We start from the raw sequence: 25,806 nt of genomic DNA on the forward strand, positions 1-25,806 counted from the left end.
CTTAGCAGCATTTCTGTAAGTCAATGATGGTAATAATTCATATTGTACTGTTTTGTATTTCTCAGTGGTATTTGTACTGCTTTCTCATTATAATTAAGTTTTATACTTTATATATTAAAATACAAATATATATCATTTAATAGTAAATGATATCATTATAGGATAAAAACCAGAGACAATTACAAAAATAATACTGCACATTTTTGTAGACACTGGTAGAATTATTAAAAATTAAAGAGAGTTAAAGATTGAAGTGTTGAACTGAAACTGGATAAAGAGCTTACCTTTATTATTTTCCACTATTGCATGTGAACCTGTAGTTATTTCTAAATGAACAAAAACCCTAACAAAATATTTTCTCACTTGTTATATGCTAAACTGTGATTTCCTCTCTTTAACACACATAAATATATGTTGAAGTCATAACATCCATTACCTTAAGAAATAGCTTTGCAGATAGGGTTTGCAAGGATGTAATTACAGTAAATGAGACCATGAACATGAGGTTTCATCCTATATGAAGACTGTCTTTACAAGAAAAAATTACAACAAAGATACACAGGGGAAATACCATATTAGTCTACAATGGCAATACATCTATCTGTAAGCCAAGAGACAGTTGTCAAAAGGAAGAATCTCTCACAAACACTTGAACCACCAATGTGCTGCATTTAAGTCAATGTGTGACACCTTGTTATGGCAGCCCTAACAAACTAACAACACTGAATACAATATTTGTTACAGTATATGGTGACTAAGAATACAAAGGAAGCAAGAAAAACTATTAATGCAATTGGCCACATTAATATAGTAATAAAGTTAAGCCATCTATTATCTTATTTGATACAGAAAAAATATAAAATACTACATATTCTGAATATTAAAAGACATTAATAAATATGAGGGCAATTTCTAAACCTGATAATGATTATTTACCAGCAAAAAGTACACATTGGTTTTTTATTTTATAATTTTCAATGATGAAGCATTACATTTTTTTAAATATTGGGAACAAAAGAAGGTAGACCCAAATAACTATCTATATTAAATATCATAGTTGAGGACTCTGCCACAGAAATTTGTTGAGAAAAATTAAAATAAAACAGAGAGCAAATGATGTTATGATTGTCTATTCAGTGTTTCCCAGCATTTTTCATTTCAGGGAATACACAGAAATCACTAATGACATCAGATCAATATCTCACCTCAATTTATTGGCACAGCAATGTTCTGCTGCAAATACTGGGAACACAATTCTATAATATAAATCCACAACAGAAAAACAATTTTTTGAAAGAAAGAGTTCAACTATGCTAGATAAAATATCAATATAAAAACTTAGGTCCCTATATAACTTTAGCTACTAGGCAAAAAATGTTCAAGACATCCTCAGAAATAATCATAATTTTTATTTTTATTCTTATCTTATAGTATTGGGGTTGAATCTGGGGTATTCTACCTCCAAGCTTCACCCCCAGTCCTATTTTATTTCTTATTTTGAAGCAAAGTCTAAGTTATAGATGGCCTCAGTAAGTAGCTGAGGCAGGCCTGGTACCCATGATCCTCCTTTCTCAACCTTCCAAGTATTAGGATTACAAGCTTGTGCCACTTGACTTATAATTTTTATTTTTAATTAAAAATATTTAAATAAAATGAGTTGAAGCCAGGCGTGGTCGCACACACTTGTAATCCCCACGCTTGGGAGGCTGAGACGGGAGGATCACACAGGTTCAAAGCCAGCCTCAGCTACTTAATGAGGCTCTCAGCAACTTAGTGAGACCCAGTTTCCAAATGAAATATAAAATAGGTCCAGGAGTATAGCCTGGAGGTAGTAAGACAATGGGTTCCATCCCCAGTACCACAAAAATAAATAAATAAATAAATTTAATAAATAAATAAATAAATAAATAAATAAAATGAGTTGGTAATGGAATTAAATTGTAATATTTGGAGCCAGGAGTGGTGGCACATGCTTGTAATCCCAGAGCTTGGGAGGCGGAGACAGGAGGATCGCTCAGGTTCGAAGCCAGCCATGCTGGCTTAAAAGACCCTGTTTCAAAAATATAAAATAGGTCTTGGAGTGTTGCCCAAAGGTAGAAGGGCTTCCAGGAGCCCCAGTACCACCAAAAAAAAAAATGTAATATTTATAGAAACTACTCATTATTTTACAAATATGAGGAATTTTTGACCAAAGGCTAATTGAGTTGATGCTTTAAAATAGTTAAAAATATTTAAGACAACATTCTAGCAAGAAAGAAGGAATAAAATCTTAGAACTATTTAATTTTATAAATTTCATAAATTTATAGTAATTATGAAAGTATATTTTGTTGTAAGATGGCTGATTAATAGAAGAAAGTAAACTTAATTTATTATGTTTCTTTTTTGTCTTCACTTACATTACACAAAATGCTACAGAGGTTTCTACTGAATTTATAAAATCTGGTATTTGTTAAAATGGTATATAATGAAGATCCTTTTAAAACAATGAAGCAATATTCCAACAATTACAATTATGAGTATGCTCAGTGTTGAAATTTAATTACCAAGTTAAAGAGAAGAAAGCATACATCAGGGTTATATAACGGTAATATGAACTTGAAAGCTGTTTTTGTGTTAGGATATTTACCAACTCATGCAGGAAAATTAACTCTTAGAGGATTATTGAGAAACATGAAAGAAATTAAGAAATTTTGGAGTTTTTCAAATTTCCTCAGTATGTAGTTTTTAAATGTAAATTACTTTCTTTAATCTTTCTTGCCATAGTTGTAATGGAAAATTGAGAAAATAAAGCCCAGTTTAATTAGTTGCCATATGGTATGTAAATATAGAATTCATTTTACACACAGAATAATATATTAACATACTACTGCAATTAAAAGTTTAAAGAAGACTTCATGTATGTTTTCTTTAAGAACTGGGGCTGGGGATGTAGCTCTGTGGTAGAACACTTGCTCAGTATCAGGAAGCCTTGGGTTTGGTGCCCAGCACTGGGAAAACAACAATAGCAGCAAAAGCAAACAACACAAACTGGGATACAGTGGCAGGCACCAGTAGATCCACCTACTCTTTGGGTGGCTGAGCTGGAAGGATCCCTTGAGTCTAAGAGTTGAGACCCTTCTGGAACTCTATGGATTTTATACCCCGATACCCCAAATATTTTTAAATAGAGATTTATCTCTATTCCTATTCTAATTGATTAGCAGTTTTGATATTTATGTAAACATCTGATAATATAGTATCTTCCATTATGCTTTCTGCTAATTTGCAGATTCTTTACAAGCAAACAAAAAAATGTGTGCTTGCCTTCTTGAATCTGAAGGATCTCAAAATGGCAATTATCAAGGATACAAATAATAAATACAAGCAAGAATGTTGAAGAAACAAACACACACACAGTTGATGAGATTTTTTTAAAATTTTATTGGTGCACTGTATTCATACATCATAGTGGGATACAAACTTTTGTAGACATACATGCACACATCACCCAGATTTTAAATCTGTACAACCACTAGAGAGATCAGAATGGAAGTTCTTCAAAAGACCCACCATTTGATCTAATGACCCCACTTCTCAGTATCTTCCCAAAATAATTAAAGTTGCAATACTATAGTGATATATTTTCATATTTACAGTTCATCATTTTTCTCCAAATTTAAACATTCACTTTCTAGGGTGTTTTTCAGGGTTTTACTTGGGGAGGGTGCCTTATTGATGCACTCACAGTTTCAGTTCCAGTTTTGCTCAGTTCCCATTTCTGCTTTTCAATTTAGTTACATTTAACAAATATTAAGATAGAATACACTATAAATTATGTATTGCAACAGATAAATCTCTAAAGAAAGAAATGAATAAATAAGATTCTGAGAAATCGAAGGTAAAACATATGAACATAGAATCCTTAGGATAGTCAAGGTAGAGGAGATCTGTTCAAGCAGAAGAAACAACTTTGTTAAAGAATTATTTGTGTATAGTACTTTAGAAAAATATAAATTGTTCCATATATGAATGAAACACATAATTGCTTATAAAGTCAGTGAAATGGTGAGTTGACAGAGTCAATTATTTCTTTTTATTTTATTTTACTTTATTTCATTTTAGTTTTGCACCAGTATGAGCCCAGGGGCATTATAACTCTGTGGTACACCCAAAGCCTATTTTATCTTTCATTGTAAAACAGGGTCTCACTAAGTTTTTGAGGGCCTCCCTATGTTGCTGAGGCTGGCCTTGAACCTGAAATATCTCAGCCTTCATAGTACTGATAGGACAAGTATGTGTCATCACACTGGCCCCAATGGTTACTTTAGCACTCATTTAAGTCTACACATTACTATTTGTTATTATATACTGGAGATTCCTAAATATGGGACAGGGTATTATGTTATGAAGATATGTTTGAATCAGTATTGAAATCTATTTGATGAATTCAATAATGTGTTTATACCTATCCTAGAGATATATCTTGTATTTTAGCATATGCATATAGTCAATTTGTATTAACACAACTTTCTAAACTTTATGAAAATGAAAAATTTTTATTTGGAATACTTAATGCAATGCCAACATTTTTTTCTAAGGAATTTATTTTGAGAAATATGGCTTATAGAATGTCAATTCTATTTTTTAGATGTAATTTTCTTTTCTCTCTTTCTCTATTTATCTTCTTTTTTTTTATTTTGGTGCTGAGGATTGAACTCAGGGATGATCTCTGCCTCTGAACTACATTCCCAGTTCTTTTTACTTTCTTTTATTTTGAATTAGGGTATCACTAAGTTGCCAAGGGCCTTGCTAATTTACTGAGCCTGAGGCTGACCTCAAGCCTGTGATCCTATGGTCTCAGCCTCCCAATTATAGGCTTTCTCTTTTTTTAATGAGAATTTTCAACATCTCTTCAAAAACCTTCATAATTTTATAACATAATGATAAAAATTTTTAATATACTTTCCCAATTAGCTTATGAAACCCATAAGATTTATGATTACTACTCATAATTTAAGGTTTATTTTGGATTAAAAGTGTGGGCTCAGAACTATACATTTTAAATTCTCTCACAGTACATATAGTATAGTTTAAACTGAGTGGATTTTTGCAAAAATCATAAAACATTTCAAGTTTCAAAGCCTGTCATTTTTTTTAACTCCAGTGAACTGGCATAATTTATCACCTGATTTGTCATATGTCTATGATATGTATAGTTCCTTTTTTATTAAAAATGTATTAGGATGCAAGATACAATATATTAAGAGAGAAACAATTACAGAAACAATTTTGGAAAAACTCAATGAAGACCTAATAAGCTTTTAGTTAAGGCACAATTTTTTTCTATTTGCAAAATAACCTTCAACATTTATGCTTAATTAATAATTTTTATCAAGTAAAATTTTACCTGATAGTGTGTTTAAAATATATCACTTTGAGGAGAAATTGTTTGAACCAAAAGTATATTTAAGGCTGAAAGTTTGAATGATATTTTTTTTTAAAGTGTTTGATTCGAAGAGGCACCAGCCTCTGTTTTCATGACTTTGATTCATTGCTGTGTAGACAGTTACACTCCAGATAACACTGAGAGGTGTGCTAGCTGTTAAAGTTACAGTGATTAATGGCAAGGCAAAATATCAGGTATCTACGAGTTGCGAAATTATTACCTTTGGAGAAAGCTGGAAAAGCCAGAGGGAAACAAGAAGAAATACTAAAAGAAAGCAATGAAAGAGCAAGACACTGCTCTTCAGTATATTTGGATATATCTCTAAATCCATGCTTATTTTCAAAAGATATTTAAAAGTAGTGTTAATTTTTTCTAAATCTATATTTGCCTATGAAAATTGTAGCTAGAATTAAGAAATAACATCTAAAAGATAGTAACCAAGTATTAGATATTTTGTTTCTTAGAAGATTTAAGACTCAAAACAATAAATCTTATGAGAAAAAGAGCAGGTAGAGGAAAGTCATGCTAATTACCAATTGAGTACTGCTTGCATTCCAAATATTGTTTGATCATTATAAAAGCTTTTTGAGTTTTTATAACATGTTAAAAAATCAGGTGCCTGTTTCATTCCACATATGTTATAAATTTCATAAATTTTGAATTTAGAAACATCAAGTACTTCCTAAAGTTCTGAAGAAGTATGGAATCTCAGTGCAATTCATCAACTAAACATTATTTTATTAATTCTCTATCTTCCTCAGTTGTATAACACTTATAATAGCAGGTATCATAATTGTATTTTCTACTTCTAAACTTTCAGAAAATTAAATGGAATCTGATATTTAGAATATTAAATGTACATACATTTAATAAATAGATTAATTTTAAATATATATTAGAACAATTTAGGAATAAGTATATAGGAATAATAATTTCTCATATGCTATTGTAAGTAGTATGCTATAGATAAAAATAATATACTATATATTTCAAAAAGCTAGAAAAATGTAGATTTTCCTCATTAAAAAATTGATAAGAAAATAGATATGTTCAACCTGAATTTATTTTTATTATTTTGTGTGTGCGTGTGTGTGGTACTGGGGTTCCTGGAAACCCTTCTACCTTCGGGCTACACTCCCAGACCTATTTTATACTTTTTAATTTGAAAACAGGGTCTCTTAAGCCAGCACAGCTGGCTTTGAAACTGTGCGATCCTCCTGTCTCCGCCTCCCAGGCGCGGGGATTACAAGCATGTGCCACCACACCTGGCTCAACCTGAATTTAACATTACAAAATATATACATGCACTGAAACATCACAAGATACAACTTTTATGTTTTTATGTATCAACTAAAATTTTTAAAAAATTAAAATGTAAGTAATTAAAAAAATACTACTCTTAAAATTTCCACACACTTTCATTTGGAGCACTAAGAATTACTTTTTTTTCACTGATATTCATTGGGTTCATAATGTACACATATATTTGAAAGTCCTGAAGTTTCCATATGCAAAGATGAATAAGAAATTATTCATTATCTGAACGCAATGACAAGAAAATGTTCATTTGGAGCAACAGGTGCGCACACAGGCATTAGTGGAATAATATTTTGTGGATGTACAGAGACTTAACTAAGCAAAGCTGAGGGAGACAGAGAACCCTTTGAAAAAGACAGCCTATAGGATAAAACTGAAAAAAAGAGTGAGTTGTCTAAGTTGGTGGTGGCAGGGAGTTGAAAAACACTTCAACAAAACAACCTACAACGACCTATTTTTATGATTATATGTTCTTTAGTTTGTGGTGTAAAGCATCTGAATTATAAATGAGACAGTTCTATGCTTACAGAGATATGAAAAAGTTGAATTGGGATCCATCACTGTTTGGCAGAGGTACTACTGGAGATTTGGACAATTCTTTGTTCTTAGAATAAGATTTTGGGAGAAGCTCAACGTTGATAATTACCATTGCTAATGGGAATTCACCATTAGTACTATCAACAAGCTAAAAATGCTCCTGGCTCACCCTTTACACTACTTTTCAGATATCACCTAGGGTAATTGTTATCCCACACATGTACACACACATGGCTTTGGGGGCACTGTACAGTACTGAAAATTTCAGACAATATTTACTTGAAAATGGAACATAATATTAGGTGATTTATGTGACATCCCCCTATAATATATGATTCCATTATACTTTACAATATTCAAAGTATAATTCCTTTATTCAAAAAGTAATTCAAACTGGAATGAAAAAACAAATTATACTTAAAATGTAAAATTATTTATTAAAACGCATTGAGAACACAGTTATAGAATGTGCTAATTTTCAGGTTATATTAGCTTAACACAATTACTGCTTCAATGGCATGAAACTGCATCTGAGCAGATCTTTATTTTATTAACATGTCTTCAAGGTTTCAAAGATAAACATGAAAAGATATTTTACTTACACACACTCGCATACATCTACACTTATATGGTGTAGATATATGTGTATATCTTATATATCATATATATATCTATATAGACATATGTCTATATAGATATATATCTATCTATCTATATATATATAGATAGATAGATAGATAGATAGATAGATAGATAGATATATGGTCTAAAACTGCTTTTAACACATTTATGAATCTAGTTGTTAAAAGCAAATTATTAACTTATTTATTTAATTTTATTGGGTGCATTGTAATTTTACATCATAATGGTGTATAGAATGCTACAAAAATACATGCACATAACTCTTGTTACCCTCACCACTGGGTTGCACCCCATGCAATTGTTGAGAATGGAACTGGTAATTCTGTGTAAATTATTTGTGTATCATTATTCCTACTCTTGCATTCTTTATGATTTTGTTCCCTCCCTTCTCAAATACCTCTTAGTCACTCCCCTGGAGTCTCTACTCATCTATCTGATGTTGCACTCATTACCAAATATCTCTCTAGCTTCCGCATATAAGAGAGAACATACATCTTGTTCTTTGGGACTGGGTATACTCTGTATAATATTTTTGAGTTCTGTCCATTTTTCTGCAAGTGGTCCAATTTTCCTCTTTTTTATAGCTGAGTGAATTTACATTGTAAGTATATACCAAAGTTTTTTGGTCAATCCATCTATTGATGGGCATGTAGGCCGGTTTCATAACTTGGCTATAGTAAATTGTGTTGGTATGTATATGGACTTGCAAGTATCATTATAATGGTATAATTTCATTTTGGGGGGAAGATGCCTAGGACCACTGGGTCATAAGGTCATTTCATTCCTAATCTGAGAAACCTCCACACTAATTTCCAAAGCAGTTGTACTAGTTCCACCAACAGAATAATAGGTTTCCAGTTTTCCCACATCCTCACCAGTATTTGTTATTTTTTTGTGTGTTCTTGATGATTGCCATTTTTGAAATGATTTTTCCAGGTCTTCTTAACAATATTATAATTGTACATGAAATATTTTAGCACCTGCACTATGAAAACCAACTTAAGCCCTGATGAAAGTGATGGCCAAAATTAGCAAAGTCTATATTTCAGCCAAAGTATTTCATTCAGTCTTTGTTTACAAAATATAGTGATTTTCAACATAATTGAAATATGTGTATTATACATACTGTTTATTTCAAGTTTTGTAGTTTTTAAGGTGACTCTGTTGTGTCTGCAAGTATGAAGAGATAGATTCATTTTTTTCCTTCAATATCCTCATATAAAGTTTTTAAAGTTTTCCTGACTGTCTGGAGAAAAGAAGGTTTGATTACGTTCTGTTCTTTTAATTTTGCCATTTCTTTTCATCATTAGCATTTGACTGCAAATCATATGGCACATTATCTGGAAGCAATAGAGCATGGGGTGCTAGTTAGAAACAACAGTTCTGATTAAATGTTAGGTTTGAGAATTTGATTCTCACCTTAAGAAACTAACACCCACATCCATATGTACCAGTTAATTTGTTCTCAGCACATTTGCTTTCCATCCTAAGCTATGGCCTTGGTACAAGAATTACCTACTCCAAAAGAGTCTTGGGCCATCTGCTGTATTCCGCCTTATGAAATTTCCCTTTTTTTCTTTTACAAAAACATAGCTTCATTGATATCCTCAGTGACGAGTTGCTTCTCTGCTGCTTCTTTTGGCTTTCTTCCTGTGAAGAATTCAAGATTCTCCAGCTGCCTACAGTTTAGATAGCCAATTACGTAACTTTTGCCTTATTGGGCGCAAATGGGATATGTAAAAGATTCATTAATTAAAATCTTTGAATTGTCAACACATAATAAGAATAATTTCTTAAGGGATTATCTCGATTTTTATTGTTTGTTTTGGGGGGTCTGGGGATGAAAGCCAGGGGCATTCGACATCTGAGCTACACCCCCTGCCCTATTTTTCATTCTTTATTTTGAAACAGGGTCTCACTAAGTTGCGGAGAGCCTCACTAAGTAGCTGAGGCTGTTCGCGAACTGGGATCCTCCGGTCTCAGCCTCCAGAATGCTGGGATAACAAGCGTGTGCCACCATGCCCGGCTTTCAATTTTTTTTATAACAAGGCACTCATTTTTCTGAGCTTCCTCAAACCTACTCATTTGCATTTAAATTTGTTCAATTTAAAACAACATAAGAATAAGATTGACAGTAAAGTTGTATATGTTGTTTGTAATAATTAGCTATTTTTTCTTGTAGTACTAGAACTTGAATCCAGAAGCATTCTGCCTCTGAGCAATATCTCCAGCTCTATTCTATATTTTTATTTTGAAAGTGTCTCACTAAATTATGGAGGGCTTCACTAAGTTGCTGAGGCTGGCCATGAACCTACAATCCTCCTATTTCAGCCTCCCAAGTATTAAGATTACAGGCATGTATCACCACACCCTGCTAATTATTAACTATTAAAAATAGAATTTTCCTCTGATAATATGCAATTATGGGTTAAAAATAAAGAAGAAATGAAACAATTTCAGCAACTGAATGAAAATTTTTTCAGAATCTCCCTTAAAGAAAAATTTTAAAGCCTTTTAAAAAATTAAGACTGTTTATCTGTTTCTTTTCTATTCTCAGAATATTTGTTTCTTTTGTTTATCCTCTCTTCTCACACAGTATGTGTTTCCATTCTACCCTTCTTTGCATTATTAGTAATTTCTTTTTCAGTTCAGCCTCTCAACTTTTTATCTTCCTGTTTTTCTTACAACCTCTCTGGGACCTTTTCCTCATTTTAGATGCTAATTAGCACTTGCTAATTGAAATGTTAAAAGCTGAGTATTCTAAGCACTTCAGCACATCACAAAATTCTGTGATCATAGGCAGATTTCAAAATAGTATAGTGTGTAAAATAGAAGATGCTAAGGAATCTGCTGTCTCTTAATCAAAGTGTGAAAAACAAGATATGTGTCTAAATTTTACACTTATTTTATTTTCACAGTGAATATCTAATTCTACCATCCCTACATAGTTTGAAAACAAACCATGTTTTTGTTGGGTTCTGGCTTGTGTGAAGACTATCATCAGAATCTTGGCCTATTGCCACCTTGAAGAACACCACAATATAATGGAATTTATCATATCTCCTTTGTCTGGATGTTCCATATACTATTACAGAAAATAAGGTATGAATAAATATAATTTAATCCTATTAATCATAAAATTTAATAAAAATAAAAATTTTAATAAAATAAAATTTAAAAATTTAATAAAAATAAAAAAATAAACTATAATTTAATCCTATTAAACAAAAGTGACTATCCTTAGAAAGCTGCATAGTCAGTGACAGTGCATGCCTGCAATCCCAATACTTTGGAGGCTGAGACAGGAGGACCACAGGTTTAAGCCCTGCCTCAACAACCTAGCAAGGCCTTTAATAAGACCATTTCAAAATAAAAAATAAAGTAGGGCTGAGGGTGTGGTTCGGAGCTAGATTTTTTTTTCTGGGTTCAATCTCCACTACCACAAAAAAGAAAAGGGGAGAAAGAAAGAAAGAAAGTCACATATCATACAACCTTTTTTACTTAAATTGTATTTATAAGCTGTTGCAGATTGGATTTTCTGAAAATCATATTTGACATGTTTCATGTATGAAAGACAGTTTATACAGTATAGTGTATGAAAGACAGGGAAGAAGCAAGCCCACCTGGACAGTTAGAAGTATTTTTCACATATTTACTAGAGGTTCTGCTAACCCAGGAACATCTGGAGCCAAATATAGCCAAGATTTTTCCTGCCTGGAGTGGAGATAGCTAGGCCTTTATACCTGTCCCCCTTAGAGAAGTCAAAGTGAATAAAGATAACCTTGGCAAATTCTTAAACTGAGGGTAAGTTCTCCTGCCATTAGCACTAAAAGGAACGGGGGCAAGAATTTCTTCCTTGAGGTGTGTGAGTAACTCATCTCCAGATTCAGCATCTAAGAAATATTTCACATCTAGGGCATCATAATGTAAAACATGTTGATAGTGACATACAGGCACACTCTTTTTTTTTTTTTTTTTTTTTCTGGAGGTGCTAGGGCACTAAACCAGGGCTTTGCATGCACCATGCAAGTTCCTTATTAATAAGCTCATCTTCAAATTTTTAAAATATTCCTATGTGCAATATTTAGTTAAAGTTAACAATAATTTACTTAAATAAATTTATATTTTATATAGCTGTAACAATTTTTTTTTGTGTGTGTGTGGTACTGGGGATTGAACCCAGGGGCTTTTTTACCTATGGGCTATACTCCTAGACCTATTTTATACTTTATTTGGAAACAGGGTCTCAATAAGTTGCTGAGTGCTTCACTAAGTATCTGAGGCTGGCTTCGAACCTGTGTGATCCTTCTGTCTCAGGCTCCCAAACGCTGGGTTTACAAACATGCACCATCATGCCCGGCTTATCTGTAACGATTTTTATTCAGTAAACAAAAGCAAAGGTCAAATCTTATTAAAAGCATCTAGGTAAGCCGGGCGTGGTGGCGCACGCTTGTAATGCCCCCACCCCTGCCCCAATTTGGGAGGCAGAGACAGGAGGATCACGCAGGTTCGAAGCCAGCCTTCCTGGCCTAAGAGACCCTGTTTCTAAATAAAAATATAAACTAGATCTGGGAGTGTAGCCCGGAGGTAGAAGGGTTTCCAGGAACCCCAGTACCACAAACATAAATAAAAGCATCTATGTAAACAATTATAGTGTGATAAATATTTTGAATAAGATTATTATATTCTGAAATATAAGTATTTTTATCTTTTTACTAAAAGTAATTTATTTTGACTGTAATAAATCTAGAAATTATCTTAACAGAAATAAGAACATGCAAAAGATGAGTTTTACTAAATTGAACTTTTTCTAAATTAAATGTGATTTTCTAATACTGAGCCAGATCTATCTTCTTAAAATGATTAAGCTTCCTAGTGCATATCAGATATGTTTATAGAAACCATTAAGGTAAGATTAATTAAATTACAGTTCAGAATATATTACCTCATTCCAAATAATAATACGCAATTAGTTAATTTCACTGGACATTTTAAATTTATATTTCTAATGAAAAATGCTATGTAATTAAACTGCCATCTGTCTATAGTCAAAATGTCATTCAAAAAAATTGCAGACTAGTACTGGAGTAAATGGACATTGTTCCTATGTAAGCTCTACAAAAAAGAAGTGTCATGAGAAGCCTTCTATGCATTGTTTCAGACACAGGAAATTATGTGTAAGCAAGTACCATCCCAATCTAAGATACTGGTGTCTTCATAGATGAAAATGGAGTAAATCATTGTATCTGCATATATTACTTGCTTTGTTTCATATATATTGGCAACCAGAAATTGTCTAAATCTTTTGAGTTCAAATATGAATAACCATTGGTTGAAGTACTAGCAAACTGCAATGAGCAATCAGTTTCAAAATGGGCAAAAGAGGACCTTCCTTTCAGTAGAATTTGAAGGTCACTAGGTCACAACCAACATCTTCAATGATGTCTAAAATCAAATATCTTTATAAAACAAAAAAAGTTTTCATAAGTACACAACCTAGGATTACTTAATAAGTCATATCTTTCTAATCACGTGATATCAATTACAATCCTTTTATTTTATTTTTTTTTTTTTGTGTGTGTGTGTGTGTGTGTGGTACTAGGAATGGAAACCAGAGGCATTCAACCTTCGAACTACATCCCCAGCCCTATTTTTTTGTCGTTTTATTTTTGAAACAGGGTCTCACTGAGTTGTGAAAGGCCTTTCTAAGTAGTTGAGGCTGTCCACAAACCATGATCCTCTGGTCTCTGCCTCTGAATGCTGGGATTACAAGTGTGCGCTACTATACCCAGTTCACAGTCTTCTATAATATGAACTGAAAATGTAAACAACAAAATTGCTTGCAGACAGAACAAAAGTGCTTGCAAACAGATTCAGTGTTCAAAGTCCACATGCTATACATCTAAACACAAAACCAAACTTCACATAATAACTGTATCAATTATAGCCATAAAGACTAGAAGGTCTAGAAAATATTTGTACTTTAATATAAGATGTATGAAGAATATCAATAAACGAAAACCTCATAAAAATCAAAGATTCATTCATAGTCTAACCCCCCTTTAAAAAAACTCATAATTTATGTTAAAGAGAGTACTCTCACAGCTTCAGATATTTGAGACTAATTTTTCAATTGTTTATCACTTCAAAGATGAAATGAAGTTGCAAATTATTATTAACCAAAATTTTGAGAAATGAATTTTCTGTAGTTAGGTTTAAGGTTAACTCAAATTTATCTAATAAAGAGGTATTTTTAATTTAAAATTTGGAGTATGCACAATATATTTACATTGTCCAGAAAGCACACACGTTATTTATCCTATAAGATGATTGCAAATGGCTTTGTTAAACAAAGAAACATTTTTATTGTCACTAAAATCATTTTATTTTGCCAAGCTCAGAGGAAAAAATTTACAAAGTTGAAAATTAAAGATTGTCTGTGCTATTTTAAACTAAAATTTAATTCAAGAGAAATATGTGTACAAATATATATATATATATATACACACACATACATACAACATACTTTGCAAAAATAAAGAAGTTTGCTAAGCCATAACACTGTAATGAGAAAAATGTACTTTCAAAATAATCTTATCAAAACACTTAAATATAAAAACTTGTGAAATTCTAATAATGTTAATGTTTGGGATAATTTGTGCCCAGAATTATTTTTATGCATTATTCAGCTCAATAAAATCAGAGAGAAACACTTCTGTTATAGTAGAATTATATACACAGTTGTCAAGAGCTGATAAGATGTCTCCTGCTAAGTGAACTTTGCCAAAATTAATTGAGCAAGATATACTACCGATTTCAAAGGCCAGCTGCAAGATTATATGAAAGTGAGAAAGAATGTGTAAGTGTGTATGTCACAGGGACTGGGGATATTCAATTAGTGTTTTTACTTATTAGAAAAGATGAGCCAGTGGATATTTCTAGTGATGTTTTAAATACCAGCAATATGAGTTCAGAATAGTTGCTGTAATTATCTGTAAATTCTGCTGTGTAGGTAAGCAGGGTGATTTTAAAGACTTTAGTAATTTAGAAAATGACTAAGGGACCAACTAGTTTCCTAAATCAACATTCAGAATAAACAAATAATTAGCCAGGCGTGGTGACGCACACTTGTAATCCCAGCATTTGGGAGGCTTTGAACAGAGTTATCGCGGTTCACGGACAGCCTCAGCTACTTAGGGAGGCACTCCATAACTTAGTGGGACCCTGTTTCAAAATAAAGAATAAAAAACAGGGCAGAGGGTGTAGCTCAGAGGTTGAATCCCCCTGGGTTTCATCCCCAGACCTGCAAAAAAAAAATAATCAAATGATTAAGAAAAAATGTATATTATATATACATATGTGTACATATATTATCTTCACTACATATATACATAAATGTATTTATATATAATCCTCAGTACTATATATAAATATGTATATATAGAACATTATGTGAAGTGAGATTATTCAGTCAGAGAAAGTTAAAGATCATATTTTCCCCTCATATGCAGAAGTTAGGGAATAACTGGGAAACCTCACAAGTACTGTGTGCATGCCTGTCACACGCCTGTTAATTCTGAACTACAATTTGGTGTGAGAGTACAATGCACCAATAAAAGTATATAAAAAACAAACAAAAAAACAAAGATTATGTATCTTTGTCCCTACATTCTCCACTTTTGTAAAGAAAACTGAGACTGTTAGCCCCAAAGCCTAATGGTTACAAACTCAAACTTTTGCATATATAATTCATTTAATTACAGATAACCCTAGTAATTATAATGTTTACACACATTCTCTTTCCATAAAATATCACAATACATTGCAACCCTTTGGGGTTTTCTCACCTCCAATCTTTCAGCTGCATTGCTGAAAATTCAGCAACCTATACACCAAGATACCTATGAAATCTCTCTTCCCTGTGTCTCCCTCACACTCTTTCCAATCTGCATTTCTATTTTTGTTTTTGGAAGTTTTTTTGATGTCATTGGTTTCCTCTTGCATATAATCCTAGTCCACCCCAAATAAAGCTCACTTTGAGCTACTGACACTGTATGGACATGTCTTTCTCTTTAATCAGCTCTATCATTTTTAAACTCATACTATCTTTTCAAATTTTAAGTATATTTAATATACTTTAGATTAATTTTGAAAACATCTCATACCACAACTCACTACTGCTACATAATTTCTAGAGTGGATGAATGAAGAGGAAAAATTACAATACCAGCAATAATGAAAATGTCCACTAACAAGGTCTCTTCTACATTACTGACCATGTGGAAAATAGTTTGACCATTTCTTATAAAGATAAGCATGTAATTCCATATGATCTAGCATTCCAGCCTTGGGTAATTTTTAAAAAGAATGAAAACTTATTATCCTGAAAATGAAACATAAATCATATAAGTCTATATAATAGTTTTATTCATAATAATAATAATAAATGAAATAATTTCCATATTCTTAAATGAGTGAACACATTATTTTATTGTCACATAAAAATTGTGATGACATTCCTGTAATGGAATATAATCAGCAATAAAAGGAAATTAACTATAAATGCAAATTAGTGCAACCACTTTGGAAAACAATTTGGAGGGTCCTCAGAAGAATGGGAATGAACCTAACTCATGATTCAGCTATACTACTCCTTGGTACATATGCCAAAAAATTGAAAACTGACTACCATAGTAATGCAAACATATCTATATTAGCTGCACAATGTATTATTGTCAAACTATGGAATAAACAGAAATGTCCATCAACAATTGAATGGATTACAAAATCATGGGATATATAAAAATGCAATTCTACCAATCCATAAAGAAGAGCAATATGTTATTTGAAGGGAAATTAATGGAACTGGTGAATATTATACTAAGTCAGATTAGTCAATCACAAAAATTGAAAAGTCAGATGTTATCTCTCATATGCTGAAACTAGGGAGAACTTGTGGCACAGGAGGGACTCCAGACAAAGAAGAAAATACCTTACTGGAAAGATGGAGGGGACCTAACTGAGGGAGATGGGAGAAGGGAGGAAAACTTGAAGAAAAAAGAACAGCTCAATGGACCTAATGTACATACACTGATCAAAGCCAATCACTGTGCTGAGCACATGAGAGTAGGAAGAGGGGGTGGGTGGAAACTGGAGGAGGGCTCAAAGAGCTCTATGTTGATGTATTCCTCTATCACCCTGAACTGCATCAAGATGTATGCTTACAATGCACCAACAAAAGAAAGAAAATGGAATAAATATGGTTCTGATATAATACAGACTTGACATATTAAAATAAAAGAATAATTTTAATTTAGTGGAATTCTTTTAGTTATACTTTTTAATATCAGATATAAAATAAAATATTTCTAATATAGCAAATGTAAATAATATATTTACATATTCTATTATCAAATATTGTAGGTCTGTGATTCTAAAATGGGATAAAAACTCAAAGAATTTAAGAAAACATATTCGTTTACTTTAACTAGAGGTAAAATAAACACTTTCTGGAAAAGCTAATGTTATTTTGCCTTAAAGGCATATTCTATCCTTTACTTCTTTCTAATATTGAACTTAGATTTTAAAGGAGAGATGGGAATGCTTTTCCTTTAATATTTGCAAATACTATTCAAAGAAGAAAAAAAATGGTCAAAAAAGCTAGAGGAATTCAAACTTCAACAAATCTCACTATCCTCAAAGAACTTTCTTCCTCAGCTATACATAGCTATCTCTTCTGCCAAGCATCTGTTGAGGAAGTGATGAAAGTAAATTTCCAAACATTTTAAATCCCTAGCTTTAGCCTAAGTTTAGAAATTACCAGATTGTACTGTGACTTCACATCATATCAAAGAAAAATGCAAAAGCTTCTCCCATGTGACATTTTCAAATGTTATTTCTGGATCTTTAAAGTTTGTATATTAGAGATTTGGATTATAAAATAGCTCCTTCTCAGAAATGAGTACTTCTAGAAGACTGCATGTTGATACCATCTTCTTTAAAATGTACCTACTTTAAAAGACCAATAACCAGCAACAAAAGGTTCGATGCCAGCAACTGAAATATCTCTAGCTGAATATCAAGGAAAAAAAACATGCTAATATCTTTAATCCTTTCTTCTACCACTGGTAAGCAGTGGACTTGAGGCATATTTGAACTCATGAAAAATTTTTGATCATTTATTTTTAATAAGAGAAGTGGGAGATATAATAGCAGTTACTATATAATATTATTTTGTGAGCTACATAATGCATAACACACAGTGACCATAGTCCCCAGTGCATAGCAAGTATATAATAATCAGTATTTATTGTTATCAGTCTTGTTATTGTTTAATATATTAAACTGGTTTTAAAAGTCATGAAGCCAGGCATCTTGATATAACCTTTTCTATCTTACTGTATTCTAATTTTTCAAAAAATATTTTAATTGCTAAATGTTAATATATGGATTCTACGTTAGCTAGTACAGAAACAAAACAATAATTTGAAAATCCTAAGCAACTGAGCTGATATAAAGATTAATGTTATATATTAGTATAATCAAAAAGAACTAACTAAATCTTTCTGGCATTTGAAGTCTAAAAGTTGTTAAATACGCTATCACAAAATGTTATCTGGGTACTAAGTTTTTATAGAAATAGGGATGTAGATCTGGTTTTTAGTTCTGGATGTAAAGGTAGAGCTATCCAAAAGATGGAACAGAAAATTTGGAGGAACTGAAAAGAAAATGGAGCTGAATGTAGATAAATGCTAGAAATGGGATTGTAAAGTAAATGCGGAGAATGGGTTGAAATAAATGGGTTTACAATCTTGGACAACTTGCTTTACATATCACAACCAACTTTACACTAACTATTGTTTTGATATACTGTAAATTATATTTAAGTTTGCCATTATTCAGGGAAACATTAAACTCAAACAGAAGAAATTTGTGATACGTTATCATTATCTCTGAACCCGGAGAAAAAAGAAAAATATTCTTTGTTGTAAATACTACAGAATATGTGTTTTCTGCATTTTAAATTGCAGAAATTTTGTATTCTTTTTCAAAATAAAAATTATTGGATTATATACAAATGTTATTAATCTTCATTAAATTAATTTGTTATTTCTAACCTTAGAATATATTAGTCATGTCATATTCAACTTTGTATTTCATTAAATGCCCAAAGGTATTTTAAATATAAATGTAACAATCCAAAAGTAGATATAAGACTTGAATTGAAAAAGAGATTTGGTAGATTATGCTATACTTTATGCTGTTAACCTTTTAAATATAGAGCAAAGGCTGATGATTGTGTTTAGTTGCCATAAATCTTGTCTGAATTTATTTTATAGAACTTCCTCAAGGAAATCCCCAAACTTAAGAAAATTAAAACAGAAATTAATAAGTGGGATGGCATTGAAATAAAAAGTTAGCCAGGCATGGTGGCATATATATGTGATCCCAAAAGGGAGGTTGAGACAGAAGGATTTGGGTTTTGGGCCAATTTCAGCTTCTTAGTGAAGCCCTCTGCAACTTAGTGAGACCCTGCTTTAAAATTAAAATAATAAAAGATAGGTCTGGGGATGTAGATTAAACTGGGTTCAATCCCCAGTACCACAAAAAAATAAATAAAATGTTTATGTTCAGCAAAGAAATGCACCAATTGTCTAAAGATGGAACCTACAGAATGAAAGATTTTTGTCAGCTATTTCTCTGATACATGACTAATTTCTAAAATATACAAAGTACTTAAGAATTAACACTAAAATCAAGTAACTCAATCAAGAAATGGGCAATTTACCCAAATAGAAATTTCACAAAAGAAGAAATACAAATGATAAGTAAATGCATGTGCAAATGTTCAACATCAGGGAAATGAAAATCAAAAGTACACTGAAATTCCATCTAATCCCAATTAGAATGCAATTATCAAAAAGTTAAACAACAATTAATGCTGTCGAGGATGTGTGAAAATAGGAACTCTTCTACACTCTTGATGTAATTGCAAATTAGAGCAGATATTACGGAGATCAATGAGGAGGTTCTTCAGAAAACTGGAAATGGATCCTACATATGATCCAGCTTTATTTTTCCAAAGGGAATGAAATAAAAACATTATTGCAAAGTATGAATATCCTTCTTTATAGAAGCCGAATTTATAATAGTAAATTTATGAAACAAACTTTTGTGTCCATGAACAGATGAATGGATTATAAAATTATAGGACTACACATGATGAAATTCTACTCGAAAATTTTTTAAAAATTATGTCATTTATAGGAAAATGGTTGGATGTGGAGAACATCATGTTAAGTGAGATTAGCCAGTCACAGCAAGTGAAGGATCATATCTTTTCTCTTATATGGGAAGGCTAGGTAGTAATTAGGATGCAAGAGGGACTTAAATTATGGAAGAGACACTTCCATTTAAACAATGCCAATCTCAGTATTCAAATAGGAAAGGGGTGAGTGGAGAAGGAGCCTGAGAAAAGCCCACCAAATGCTGTGTGCCTGTATGTCACCATTACCATGAACTGCATTATTATGTGACTATAATACATGAATAAAAGTATAAAAAATAACTATTATAAAAAAGACAAAAAAAACAATTCCTAGCTATGTTTGGGGGAATATAAATTTATATATTTATTATCTAAAGCATATAGACTTTCCTCAGAAAACAGAAAAAAAATCTAACAAATAATTCTGAATTATCTCACTACTGAGTATACAGCAAAAGAAAATTATATCAGGGTCATGTATGATGTATGTCAGGGACACATGGATTTCCATGTTCATTGCAGCACTCTTCACAATAGCTAAATAACAGAAACAATTAAAATGTACAAATACTGATGAATGAATATAGAAAGTATAGCATACACAGCAGAGTAATACTCAGTCATAAAAATAAATCCTGTAGCCATGACAACATAGAATGAACTGCAAATCACTATGTTGATTGAAATAAACCAGGCACAGAGAGTCTAGTAGCCCTCCATCTTGTACATTTATTAACTAAAAATATTGATCTCATAGAAATCAAGGGTAGAGGGGTAACCAGAGACCAGGGAGAGCAGGAGAAAAGGAAAGTTCAGGGAATGTTAGTCAATGGGTAGTGTGCTACGGTCAGACAGGAGCAAGAATCTCTGGTGTTCTATTCTATAGCAGAAGGATTATATAAAACATTAATGTACTGTGCATCTTAAAAAGTTAGAAAAAGGATTTTGAAAGATTTCAACAAAAATAAAGCCAGATGTGGTGGCACAGGCTTTTAATCCCAGTACTTAGGAGACTGAGACAGGAAGATCGCAGTTTCAAGGACAGCCTCAGCAAGCAGTAAGACTATTTCAAAATAAGAATACAATAAAGCTGGGGAGGTAGCTTGGAGGGAGAATGCTCCTAGAAAACATAAACACACACACACACACACACACACACACACACACACACACACACACACAGGACCGCTTGAAGAGATAGATATTTTTAACCAGACTCAAACTTTACATAATGCATATACATATCAAACAATGACATTGTTACTTCACTAACAGGCTGCTTCTTTGTTTCTATGTACTGATACAAATAAACTATAAGATTAAAATGTTGTAGGTGCAAAATAGTTTATTTGGAAATTTTATATTTCACTGGTGATAGCTGAATAATAACTTTCCTAAGAGCCATTTCTGAAATAGTTATGGTTATATTGTGATAATAAGGATGTGACCCAGGGTTTCTTTAGCACATAGCTACATTCCTTAGCCCTTTATGTTTTAGTTTTAGTTTTTTAACCTTGTCTCATTATATTTCCCATGCTGTCTTCAAATGGGTGACCACTCTGCCTCAACCTTCAAACAGGCTGGTATTATAATTATTTGCCACCATGCCTACTTAACAAAAGCAATATATTAAAAGTTAACATCTGAGATTTAATCAGAAATTTATTGATCTGTGACAATGTCTACCCTTTGTTGGGAGAGTGACACTTGAGAACAAACCCAAAGACATTCAATCTCTGAGCTACAACCCAAGCCTACATTTTATTTTTATTCATTCATTTATTTATTATTTATTTATTTTTTGTAACAATGTCTCCCTGAGTTACTATATGCTGGCCTTGAACCTGCAATCCTCCTGTCTCATATTTTTAAATTATTTTTATTTTGAACTAGGTCTTGCTAAGTTACCATGTGATCCTCCTCCTATTTTACTCTTCTAAAACTAGATTTAAAGGTATGCATCACTGTGCCCAGTAAGTATATACTATTTATGTAAATTTTATCACTCCCTCACAGATACACACACATGCATGTATGCACATGTATAGGCACTTCTTTCAGTTATTACCTCTTCTCAGAGAAATTTAAGTTCTGTCTCCTAGATTTAGAAAGCAGTATATACACGGGGCATGGTGATGCACACTTGTAATCCCCACACTTGGTAGGCGGAGACAGGAGGATCGTACAGGTTCGAAGCCAGCCTCACTGGTTTAAGAGACCCTGTTTCCAAATAAAATATAAAATAGGTCTGGGAGTGTAGCCTGGAGGTAGAAGGTCCCCAGTACCACCAAAAAAAAAAAGGCAGTTTAGTAAGTTTAGTACATACACAATTCCTTAGGTATTATAGAACTATTTGTTGCATGCTTTAAGTAGCTAAAAATTGTTTGGTCTTTAGTTCTTAACAAATAAAATTTTATTATGTGACAGGGTCCTGACCCCCGTCAGTGGCGGTGCTGATCAAGAAGGTTGAATGCCGATGGCTCGAACACACAAGCCGGAAGTCAAGTCAAGTCAAGCAAGATCTCAAGCAACATATATATATGTATATATATGTATATATATGTATATATATGTATGTATATATGTATATATGTATATATGTGTATATATATATATATATATATATATATATATATATATATATCACAAAACCACGAGGGGAATTTCCAATGGGAAATAGCCTAACCTATTGGGATAAAGATCACTAGCACGTAGTTCACAGCCAATTCCAGGCCAGTACATGAGCCATTCATATGTGCGGAAGCTCCTTTAAAGGTAAAAAGGGAAAAACTGCTCAGTCTCCCAACCCATAATGAATGGGGAAACCACGCCTTTGTAGCTTCCTCCAGGCGCCATCTTAGCCCCTTTTCTGCTGAATCATTTTACTGCAGAAGTTCTTAAACTTTACCTAAAGCTTTGCCTTAGCCTGCAGGTCACTCAGGCCGAGGGAGGCTGCATCTCTTTAGGCGCTGTATGCACACACCCCAACATCTATGCAAGTATAATAACCAATAAGAGCAATACGTTAAGTAAAATAAGTAGAAAAATGTAGATTACAATACCATAGGAGGAATTGCTTGCCATCAGGCAAGCATGATAGAATCAGAAAAACTATAGTTCCTTACAACCTTGTCCCTGATGTGAAACACAGAGCTTTAAAAGCCAAAATCAAGTTCATCTGGCATAATACACATATTTGTTATGGGAAATAGAAAGAAATCTATAAACTGTGTTCCATAAATTCTGACTCAGTACATTTTTTTCATAGACATCAATATGTCAAAGTTATTTAGACAAGCATATAAGAATACAAGAAAACTAAATACATAAATGACAGAAAAAAACTTTCTTTTCCATACTTACTCAATGGATGTGCTATTGAGCTTACATCCTTAGTTTAATTTTCTGATATCTTTTAAGTTATGTGTAAACTTCACTAAATTTTCACTGAATTATGGCATTTTGAGTTCAGAATGTATTAATCATTGGCAAATGGTTGTCTTGAATGTGCGAGTTTTCATATAGTTCAGTTCATTTCTAAAACTACTTCTGAACCATTACAATATAAGGTTGATTGGATTATTAAGGTAACCCTGATCATGATGGAGCAGTCTGCAAAATTTTGGAATTTGTAATCACTCAAGCAAATGACTATTTTTAAAGAAATAAGGTATGAATCTATGTATTGAAAGAGATATGATACATTAGTAATTTTGCATAATGGTGTTAGAGCCAGCATTTGAAATTGTAATGTAATTGAGTATCAACAGACAAAATAAAGTAGGCAAGTTTCCTACAAAACAAACGTAAAATTTTTGTAAATTAAACTTTCTCAACTTTCAATTTCAAAGTTTTATACTAAATAAAAATTGAAGCCATATGTTCAAAAATGTTCATGTATCTAAAAATAAGTTTGTAGTTTTTTTCCTCATAAACCACATTTCAAAGTCCCAAGATGGAGTAATTAGATAGATGCTTCTACATGGAATTCTATAAACTGTCGCACCTGTTTAGTTGAACAAAGAAAGTATTCAGCCTCCAGCACAATTCAAGAATGCATTAAAAGACTTAAACTTTACCAGCAGAAATTACTTAATATAAGAAAAACATCAGTCATTTTCAGGCAGTTGTCAAGTGATTTGTAAATCACTGAAACTGACAAATCAAAAGTGGAAAATTATCACAATTATATAAGCAGTATCACTGCAATGTATAGAACATCTGTCACCAATGATAGCTTTCTACAATTCCATATTACAAAGCAAAAAATAGTTTTTGCATCTTTTCACTCTAAAAACAAAGAAATCAGTGATGTAATTTTCATAGTATGAAAATTGAGCATACTGAATAAAAAAATAAGGATGTGCTAATATTTTCCATATGGCTGTTTGTAGCCAGGGCATATATTTCACTTTTAAGAGATGACATATTTTTAAAATATTTCCTCTGACATCCTAATAAAATATGGAGAGAAAACCCCGTTTTCTTCTTCTACATTTGGTAATAAGAGTATATTTCACTATAAGAGTGTATTCACTATAATTCTGTGAATCCCGGTTTCAAAAAAGTTGCTTCATACTTACTCCAAAGTATGTCTGTCAGAAGAGAATCATAATACTTTGAAATTCCTTTAAGATTAAGAACATCCCCACTATTTCTTACTGTCTTCATTATCAAACATTTATTCAATACCTTATATGAGCTACTTGATATGGCTATAAATTTGAATAAATTCCAGGTCCTGCTGTCAAGGACTTTGTAAATCAAGAGGAGGAATAAAGAAGGTAGATTTTGGAGAAGTAAAGGAAAGAAAGACTCCATTTTAGAAAATTTGAACAATATGAGCAATAGAAAAAAATGTGACATGCTTTTAACACCAGCATTAGAATTATTTTATTAGAGCAGATGATTGGTTTAGAAAAGTATTAAAACCTGTTTATAAAAGTAGATGGAGGTCAATTGCATAATGGAATGTCAGAAAAAAGGATCATGGATTTGATTGGTCTAGCAAAACAAAAGAAATAAACATTGAATGACAATAGCCAAAGTAGCAACAGATAAAATTGACTGCTCATTGCACATATATTGATTTACCTAGTACTTTAGGTTTTTATTTTAATCTTCAGGAGAATTACTGAGATTGATACTGATACTTTTCATATAATTTTACATATTAGAAAATTGGAGTTTAGAGAGCATAAATACTATTCTAAAGATAAAGTAGCCAAGAAGTTGTAGAGATAATCTCAGAGCACAGATCCCTTTAATTCAAACAACAGCACTATTAACCATGGCTATGCAGTGTGTTACTCATTCCACGTAGGACAGAGGAAAGGTGTACTTTATTTCCCTCTTAATATAGCTGAAATAATAAGAGATCAGAGAAGTAAGATTTGCGTATTAGTGTTCTAGAGCTTCATAATTAGGCTTATGTATCTTCTTTCTTCTTTCCACTATATAATATAAACAAAATGAAAATTGTCTTTTAAGATAGAAAGTAACTTAAAAGCACATTTGGAAAATTAAGATGTTACACACACTTGATTATAGTTTGTCTTAAATGTCTCTTCTTTTGAAGCATTTTCTTAAGAGTCATTAAAGAGTTACCTGATTCA

At 32.1% G+C, this 25,806-nt stretch overlaps 1 protein-coding gene across 1 annotated transcript in view; it reads right to left on the minus strand.

Annotated features, from left to right (window-relative positions):
- The window catches only part of EYS (eyes shut homolog), a gene marked incomplete at both ends in the record, with an annotated part of 148,606 nt that overhangs the window by 109,338 nt on the left and 13,462 nt on the right, over window positions 1-25,806 (minus strand). The gene's annotated exons all lie outside the window — the stretch shown is intronic.

This window comes from Muscardinus avellanarius (assembly GCF_963383645.1).
Source record: "Muscardinus avellanarius genome assembly, chromosome: 8".
Lineage (NCBI taxonomy): Eukaryota > Metazoa > Chordata > Mammalia > Rodentia > Gliridae > Muscardinus > Muscardinus avellanarius.